A 9,100-nucleotide genomic window follows, 5' to 3' on the forward strand; every position below is an offset into this window, starting at 1 on the left:
GATGAGCATCTCCTTGGCCTAGCCTCTTGCTTTTTGGCTTTGTAGTGTAATTGAAATGGTGTTGCCATTACAGGTGTGTATAATATACTAAATCATAGAAAATAACCAATTGAATTTTGTAACAGATAAAACCTGCATCCTCTCTATCTCTTACTATTCTTGTACAAGTCTGCCACAGCTCTTTTGGGCTTTGTTTGGTTTGTAATTTCACTGCATGCTGAAAAAAGTTACTTGAAGAAAATATATTCCCAAAGAAAGTGAAGTGAAAAGGGAATTGACATTTACCATAATCCTTAAAAAGTGAGTTTTGAGGTAAGTTACTTTTTGGCAAAAATATACTATTGGTGTTTAAAGTTTGTTTGCTAAGCCCTTTTAATCTCTGAAATTTAAAAAATGAGCACATTTGGTCCTTTCATTAATTTTATTGCCTATATGTTTAACAGAACATTGACATAACATTTTTTTTAAGTGATTTGACAACCTTTTTATTGTTAAAAAATTACACATTACCTTGTACACGTCTCAGACGGGTCAATCCAAATAGTTTGGGTCTTTTAAAAGAAAAAATGGAATTTGGGGGAGAATAAATGCCCCTTGTGCAATGCTGCAGAAGAAAGCTATATTCATATATTTACCAAGTGCTTTATTGCAAGGCCAGTATAATTTGCATGACAACAAATCATATGTATTGTTGAGATGGGAATCCAAAACAATATTGACCTAATTAAATTTGCAATATGGCCACCTGTTTATGAGGTAGAATTGAACATAATAATTATTTTTTGATAAAAACTGCATAGACACTTTAGTTGGAGTGGTTATACTCATGTTGGACACAGTCATTTGACAGTTGCACACACATGGATCTAATGAAAATACTTAAAAAATATAAAAATTGGTGTAGAAGCCTTGATTGATGACTATTTCATACTAGATTTGTAGTTTCAATTCAAATGTTTACTGAAAATTTTAAAATTGTCAACAATCTTTGTATTGGATTTTTTGCATAACTTGCTAATTGTATAGTCACCCTATTTCCAACCATAGACACCACAATAAACACACAATTGTGATTAAGTTGCAGATGTTGCATAAGAACAATTAGAGAGCACATAAGATTATACATCTTCGGTTTTGTAGTATATATTGATGATGCACAGAAAATCAGTAGGTTGAATGCTTCAGGTTTCAATGGGCTTGAGATTACTTGGAAGGTCTGAAAAGAAAGAAGCACAAGATCAAAGGTGACTGGGGTGAACTGGCCAAGAACCCTTCAATGCTTAAGTTAGTTTTCTCTCTTGAACTTAGAAATTCGAACTCTATAAGTGGTAAAAAACTTACTTTGATTTCATATAGCTGACTCCTTTTATAGTGAGTTTTGGAGTGGTTACTTGTTTAGTAACTTCCACAACGTGGATGGAAGTTAGAAGGTTCAAACTTAACTTCAACAACTGTCATTAGAAGTTAAGAACTTAGTGGGAAGTTAGAGCGATGAATAAGAATTTTGCTCCTACTTCAGAATAGTAAAACGTGGTCCAAATCATAAGCTTTTGGACATAGATATACTCTAAAAATTTCTAAGTGTTTGGCGGTCGTCCAGGTGACTCCATGCTGGACGACCTTCTTGCACTTGGATGACCTTTCTGGTCTTGGACGACAATATGGACAAATTGGAGATAGTCTAATTTTTAGTTCACCATCATATATAAATAATAAAAATATAAATATCAACAAAAATAGAACATATGCGATGTTGGTACTGCTTAATATAACAATGGAACCATCAAATTTGAGAAAGAAAATAATAATAAAGGAACCACTATATATGACAAAAGAACTGTCAAATGTAATATTGGAACTACACAATATGATAATGTAACTGTCAAATATGAGAAAAAAAAAGGGGGGGGGGAATCACTAAATGTGAGAAAAGAACTATCAAATGTGATGTTGGAACTGCACAATGTGAGGATGAAACTGTCAAATGTGAGAAAAAAATAAGGGAACCACCAAATGTGACAAAAGAACTAACACATGTGATGATGGAACTGCACAATGTAAGGATGAAACCGTCAAATATGAGTAAGGAAACCACCAAATGTGAGGAAAGAACTGTCACATGTGATGTTAAAATTGCACAATGTGAGGATGAAACCGTCAAGTGTGAGAAAAAAGTAAGGGAATCACCCAATTTGACAAAAGAACTGTTATATGTAATGTTGGAACCGCATATTGTGAGGGTGGAATCGTCAAATGTGAGAAAAAAAGTAAATGAACCACCCGATGTGAGAAAAGAACTATCATATGTGATGTTGGAACCGCACAATATGAGGATGGAACCGTCAAATGTGAGAAAAAAAATAAAGGAACCACCAAATGTGAGAAAAAAAACTGTCACATGTGATGTTGGAACTACACAATGTGAGGATGGAACCGTCAAATGTGAGAAAAAAAGTAAGAGAACCACCAAATGTGAGAAAAGAACTGTCACATATGATGTTGGAACTGCACAATGTAAGGATGAAAACCGTCAAATGTGAGAAAAAAGTAAAGGAACCACCAAATATGAGAAAATAACTATCACATGTGATGTTAAAACTGCACAATGTGAGGATTGAACCGTCAAATGTAAGAAAAAAGTAACCTGGTATAGCAGGTTACCTACTAATGAATATCGTACCCCCCTTTTTTGGGGGGATACCGTAGAATTACTCATTTTTTAAGGCAATAATTATGAAATTTAAGCAATCATGAATATTAGAAATACAACATAAAATATGACTTGTCTCACGCATCTACACAGAAATTAACCAAGAAGCATCTACACTCCTGGAGCATCTCTACACACAAATATTAGAAATTTAACCGAAAGCTTCTTTTATGTGATGTAAAGGTAGAAATTGAAGAAGGATATAATATAAGTTTGATAGACATATATCAAACAATATATATGATGACGGTAAAAATGTGATATTAGATCCTCCTGTACTAATCTTAGTGAACATATATTGTTGAAGGAAAGGTTGGTAATATTCGTATATCACACATAAAAAATTGTATATGTTTTCAACCTGATTTTGGAAAATTCCATACTTGCCTAATTCAACCTCACAAAATTTATTTCTTTGAGAAATTATCGTGTACTCTCGGAGTACCATAAATGCGTACTCTTCTCTCTCACATGAATGGTGATTCTTGCTAATTAAATTCATGGTGGGACCCATTATTTATGTGAGAGGAGGGAGTACACATTTATAATACTCCAAGAGTACCTAATAATTTTCCCCTTTGTTTGTACTCGCAACTTGCATGCGATAGATGTTTGAGTTTCTATCTAGCCAAACAGTGGTTGACATGGTAACCCAAATTAAGATGTGGATTGCATAATTTTTCATTTAGGAATCTTACCCATTGGAGATGTTTGAGAAGTGCGGAAGTGACACGAATATGGTTGAGAAACTTCAATCATGAGTTGGGAAGAACACGATGAGCGTTAGAAACGAAGCAATTGTTATAATTTGATTTATAAAGGAAAGATATTGGAATTATGTGCCATACATGGAAGTGGGTTAACATAATTCGTTTTTGTATAATTCAGTAATTATTCAATTTCTAGAAAAATCTTTGTCAAATGGCTCATAATTAAGCAGTTTCTCTATAGAAAAATAAAAATAAAAATTTTGACACAAAACAAGATTCCATATGTAGGGACCCAATTTGGATTGACCCTGAATACGAATGGGTTTTCAGCCCAACCAGCACAAACAATAAATTTATAGAGAGTGAGTTGAAAGGTTTAGGTGCTGGCCGTCGATCACCATGCATGAACTTTTCTTATAAAAAATGCTAAGAGTGTATTTACAAATGGGGGATGCTCCTCGGCCCGTGGCCGAGGAGGCCTTATTGTTCTCTCTTCCCCCCCCCCCCCTTTTTTACTTTACTAGCTTTTCTTTTATAGTTTTCATCTTCCTATCCCCTCCTTCCATCTGTTGACCATCTATTTGCCTTTTTTTCTGGCCGTCTGTCCCATCAGAGGACTTATCGGTACTCAAGTGGTTCACTCTGATCAACGTTATCCTGCCAAGGGGTTACCTCCCCATTAATGCGGCCAGGGGGGTTAGTTGAATGCATTAAATGTGAGAGTGACAGCTTACTTTGGGGTTAGTCTCTCCCCAAAATCACCTTCGTCAGGCCGAGGATAAGGTGGTCCTCGGTGTGGATTGGGAAAAAAGGCTTTCCCTCACCTTGGCCCTGAATAGCCTGTGCTCCTCGGCCTGGGCCTCGGGCCTGCTACATGATGGGCCGAGGCTATCAGGCCCATGGGCCCCACACCATATATATATATATATATTTAATCTTTTGAAGTTGAAATGATGGACTGCAAAATATTCAAATCTATGAAGGTGACACACAGGTTTAGAAAGATCTTTATCTCCTCTTAAGAATTTCTATCACAATTATACGTTAAACTCAAAGATCTTATTCTCATGGAAGATAATAATAACTTTATTTAATTTTGAATTCAGTTCCTCATCAGTGAGATGCTTATAGTATGCATCACTTATACCCTTCATCAAAAGTATCATCTGAAATATGGATTCTTTGTAATAGATCAGTTGTTGGGGATTAACATTGATAAGATGTTCTGTCACGCCCCAAACCTCAAAGATTCCATAGCATGAGAAAGACGTCTCAAAGTGCTTGTAGATTTTTCTTTTTTGACAATTCAATCCACATAAATTATATCAAGTACCAACATAAAAAATTATCATAATAATTCCATTGAATATACTCTCAAAGTAAGTTAAAATTCTAAGCAATAATTACAATGACCATTGGTCATAAAAGAATAGAGGTCTGAATAAATAATTACATATTATCAGCTTGTCCTATCAGTAGGAATAACGTCACAACCACTATAATATACAAAAGAATGAGTCAAACTTATTCTAAGATGCAGATCATCTAATATCTCCATGACAAAAGTTCAGCCTCCATCAGTAGTTAGTTTAACTATTGTTAGCCACCTAAAAGCTGTCTCAAAACATTGTTGCCTACTCTGAAAAATTTATAAAATAATAGAATGAGACAGAGCCTAATAAGTTGCATAATTAATGGAGGTGTGGGAAATACAAGTTCCATTTTTAATAATAGTCATATGATATGACAAGAATGATTGAATAATGAAACACAAAATTTCTCAAAGTAAATACCTTGAAACTATATACTATAGTATAATCTGTGAGTACCAACAATATAATTTTCAAAGCCATAATATCTAACATAAGGTAAATTATCACAAATATACCACACTACCACATAGACTGGTCAGGAGATCCACCCATTCACAATTGGCATGATATTATCCTCTCTGGTATGCAGACTCTTAGTCCCATGGACAACAGCCTCACCTATACTCTCAAGGTTTTTCTCTCCTCCCCATGGGCAGCAGAGAGAGCGCGTCAAATAATACCTCTCTTGCATGTGGTCTCTTGGTCTCATGGGTAACAGCCTCACCCGCACACAATCAAGGAACCTCTTTCCCCCATGGGCAGTAGGTAAGAATGCATCATCCAAAGTGAAAGAGCACTGACCTAGATTTGATTCCATTGTCACAAAGACTACGAAAACCAAATCGGGTGATCACCGGGAACTCACACATGGCATGGTGTTAAAACCAAGTAAGCTCACAGGTTACATTACTTGAAACACATAGTTTATATCCAGATAGTTTCAAAAAAATCTTAAATAATCCAACCTCTACAAATTGTAAGGTTTTCAACTTCATTCTTGTCAAGAGATTTTCTATCAATTTCTCACATAACAAGACAAGATAAGCATCTTTAAATTTTATAATATACTATAAAATCCATGATTTCCTTATCAAAGATTAAATAAAATATGCTCATTTTTCATGTCAACAATTCATGCATTCCCCAAATGCAATACCAAATATGATGCATTTTCATATATAATCATATATATATATATATATTAAGATTACGACACAATAGTTTTTAGGAAAATATAGTTTCCATAGGTAGTTTCCAAAAGCATGTCTAACCCAAAAACAACATTTATGCAACATGGTTATTGTTCAAAAATCTCATTAAAAGCTACTTACCTCGCAACCACAAAAGCCTAATTCTCCAAGCTTCAAGGAGATTAGCTAGAACCTAAACAATATCAAGTAAACCTATCACAATAAGCATAGAGCTTGAAATTGTATCAGCTACAATTTATGAATTACCAAATGAGCACTTAATTAGGCAAGCCTAGTATTTAACCTCATCAATAATAATATATTTACTTCCAAAGTTTCTCAACAAATTGATTCACAAAGCATGAATTCCAATTTATAAAGTTAACTCATTTAATATCATCTCCAACATCATAACTAGATTCTATAAAATTTACACTACATCATTAAGAGACCCATGAAAGCAAAATTAAAAAATCCTCCAAGACAAGAAATTTAGAACTTCAACTAACTTCAAATAAACCCAATGGCAATGGAAAAATTAGATTTACTAACCATCACATGTTATAACTCAAAACCCCTAAATTTTTCACCATACATAAACCTTAAATAGTTATCACTAGCACAAACCATATGTCCACTCATCAAATAATTCCACCAATACAAAACTCATACATACAAACACATAAATATCACTTCCAATGCTCATAAATCACATGTGTATCATTATTAAAGCTTAGATAAAAATAACTTTAAGCAAAAATGTAAAACCCACCAAAAATATTAGAAATTTTTACCTCAAAAAAGGATGTGAAGGTGTTTATAGGTTCTCAAGAATTTTTTGGTGATCTTGCTGGAAAATAATGGTGGAAATGGTGGTGGTGGTGGTGTGGAAGTACCGGTGAGAGAGGATATAAAAGTAGAGAGGAGTGTATGAGAGAAAATGAAAAAAAATAGAAAAGAAGTGAAGTGAGTGAGCCGGCCAAAGAGGGGAGATAAGGTGGAGTGAAATGTGTGGTGGGAATGGGTGAGGTAGGTGGGGTAGTTAGGAGGCACGTGAGACCCATAAAATCTGACTTCTCTCTTTTTATTTTTATTTTTTTGTCTGATTGACTAGGACGTTACATGTTCTAGCTATTTGATTTCAGGAACTTAGAGGTTTCTAATTGGGATGAATAAGAATTGTAAGAAAATAAACTTAATTTGAGGTAGTCACCTTCCATAGAGAGATGCACTAAACAATTGGTTTATTCATCATTGATATCTAACGTTAAATTACAATCATGTATCTATAAATACATGGTCTAATATAAGAGACTAATTCTAATGCCATTAGTCCACATAGCCTAAGATAATTAGCTAGTTAATTCAACACGTACTCTATGAATTAAACTATGTACACATGTGCTCTATTGCATGCGATAAAATAGTGGTACAGATTTTTCTTAGTAGCAAGTTCTTACTATGAATCACTGTAGTGCTCAAGTCTTACATATTCCCATGTTACAGGCACACATTGAATGGGCACTGCATTACCATTTCCTTTTCAGAAAACTTACTGATGCCCACTGTCATGTTTTGTTGGATTGCATGCAAAGAGTTGAGGTCCCCGGCTCAGCTTCTTAAAGAAATTGTTTACAACTTCTAGTTCTTGTACACAGTTTTGATCCTGTTTACAAAATTTTAGTGGTGGTAATGGACCAAAGGCTCCCAACAATTGGCAAGTACGTACTTGTCAAAATGGAAATATGAATGTTATACATTAGGATATATTAGTGTATAAACATGACAAAAAATTTAAACAACTGTAAGTGCTTTGTTGAACATTCTGAAATTGATAAACAGCACATATTTAGTTATTTTTTCTTTTGATGATGTAGAACCTTACCAAAGCAGGGCCTTTTGAACCTTACCAAAGCACATATTATGTTAAGTGCTTTGTTGCACATAATTGTTGATAGTAAACCATGCAAGGAAATTTAATCTTCAAAACGGTATACTGACTACTGAGTGAGTTTAGCATTAGCTTTAAATTTTAGTTTTTAGTTTTTACCTTTTATATACAGTTTTTTAAAACCTCTTTTTTTTTTTTTTTTCCTCACATTTTCTTAGTTTTTTCAAATTTTTTCAAGGTACAAGTATACTTTAACATATTTTCAACAAATTTTTTTTAACAAAAAGTCAAATAAACTATTCTCAAACATACTCACAAGTGTAAGGTGAGAAGTCCTTGCCCATTGCAGGTACACGTGGGGATTTTACTCACGATTGACAATCCTGACCCTGGCTTGAATTGCCTTCAATTTTTACTTGCTAAAAGCCAAAAAGTGGAGAGTCCATTCTAAACACAAGTTTGGGTGGAGTCTTGGAGTGATCTGGTGGTGTCTTCATTATTACATTTTGCAGGGTGTTGAAGGTGTCTGCTTTTATGTTGTTGGTAGTGGTTATACTCTATCATCTTAGTTCAAATCTCTTGAGAGTTTCAGATGGCTTGAACTTGCGTACCTTCTTTTCAGTTAAATTCATGAGATTTCTTGTTGAATGGGGATATATTAATGTCAGGAAGAACAAAATGGAGAGGTCCCTGGGGTTCTGCAGTGCTACACAGCTGAGAAGTTATCATCCTCTGGGGAGCGGGCTTTGACGTGATTATCTATATATTCCCTAGTGATTATAATATATATATATATATAGTGCTAAATTAAATATATTATTTACACAGATTCCGGTTTCCAGAAGTTGATGAATTATTCTTCTTGATAATCGCAATAGAATCTCAAGTGCTGTATAAATACTGAAATCTGGACTGTATGACATAATTAAAACTAGAAAACTACATATAGTAAGGACTTCAATCTATTTAAGCTCAACTGTTTTGATGTTTTAACTCCAATACCTGTGTGGCTTGGTGATGGCTTTTTTATTATGTCCATTGGATATGTGGAGCATCTCTCTGTAATATACATGTTAAATCAATTTTGATATAGGAAAATAGAGATAATAAAGACAAAGAAAATAAATAGAATAAATTTTAAGCTTCACCACCTAGAACCTGCTTGGAAACCATAGGCATCACCACCTAAGGGTGGTGTCACCACCAAACAAAGATAAACACATTCT

At 34.2% G+C, this 9,100-nt stretch overlaps 1 long non-coding RNA gene across 1 annotated transcript; it reads right to left on the reverse strand.

Moving 5' to 3' along the window:
- Positions 1-4,758: 4,758 nt before the first annotated feature.
- LOC111991543 (uncharacterized) lies at positions 4,759-6,975 on the reverse strand. The gene is made up of 3 exons (XR_002880744.2): positions 6,778-6,975; positions 6,125-6,176; positions 4,759-5,059 (listed from the first exon to the last, which is right to left on the reverse strand). It is a non-coding gene; the product is annotated as an uncharacterized LOC111991543 (long non-coding RNA).
- Between the last annotated feature and the right edge of the window lie 2,125 nt (positions 6,976-9,100).

Source organism: Quercus suber, unplaced genomic scaffold (assembly GCF_002906115.3).
Source record: "Quercus suber isolate HL8 unplaced genomic scaffold, Cork oak 2.0 scaffold_949, whole genome shotgun sequence".
Classification (NCBI taxonomy): domain Eukaryota; kingdom Viridiplantae; phylum Streptophyta; class Magnoliopsida; order Fagales; family Fagaceae; genus Quercus; species Quercus suber.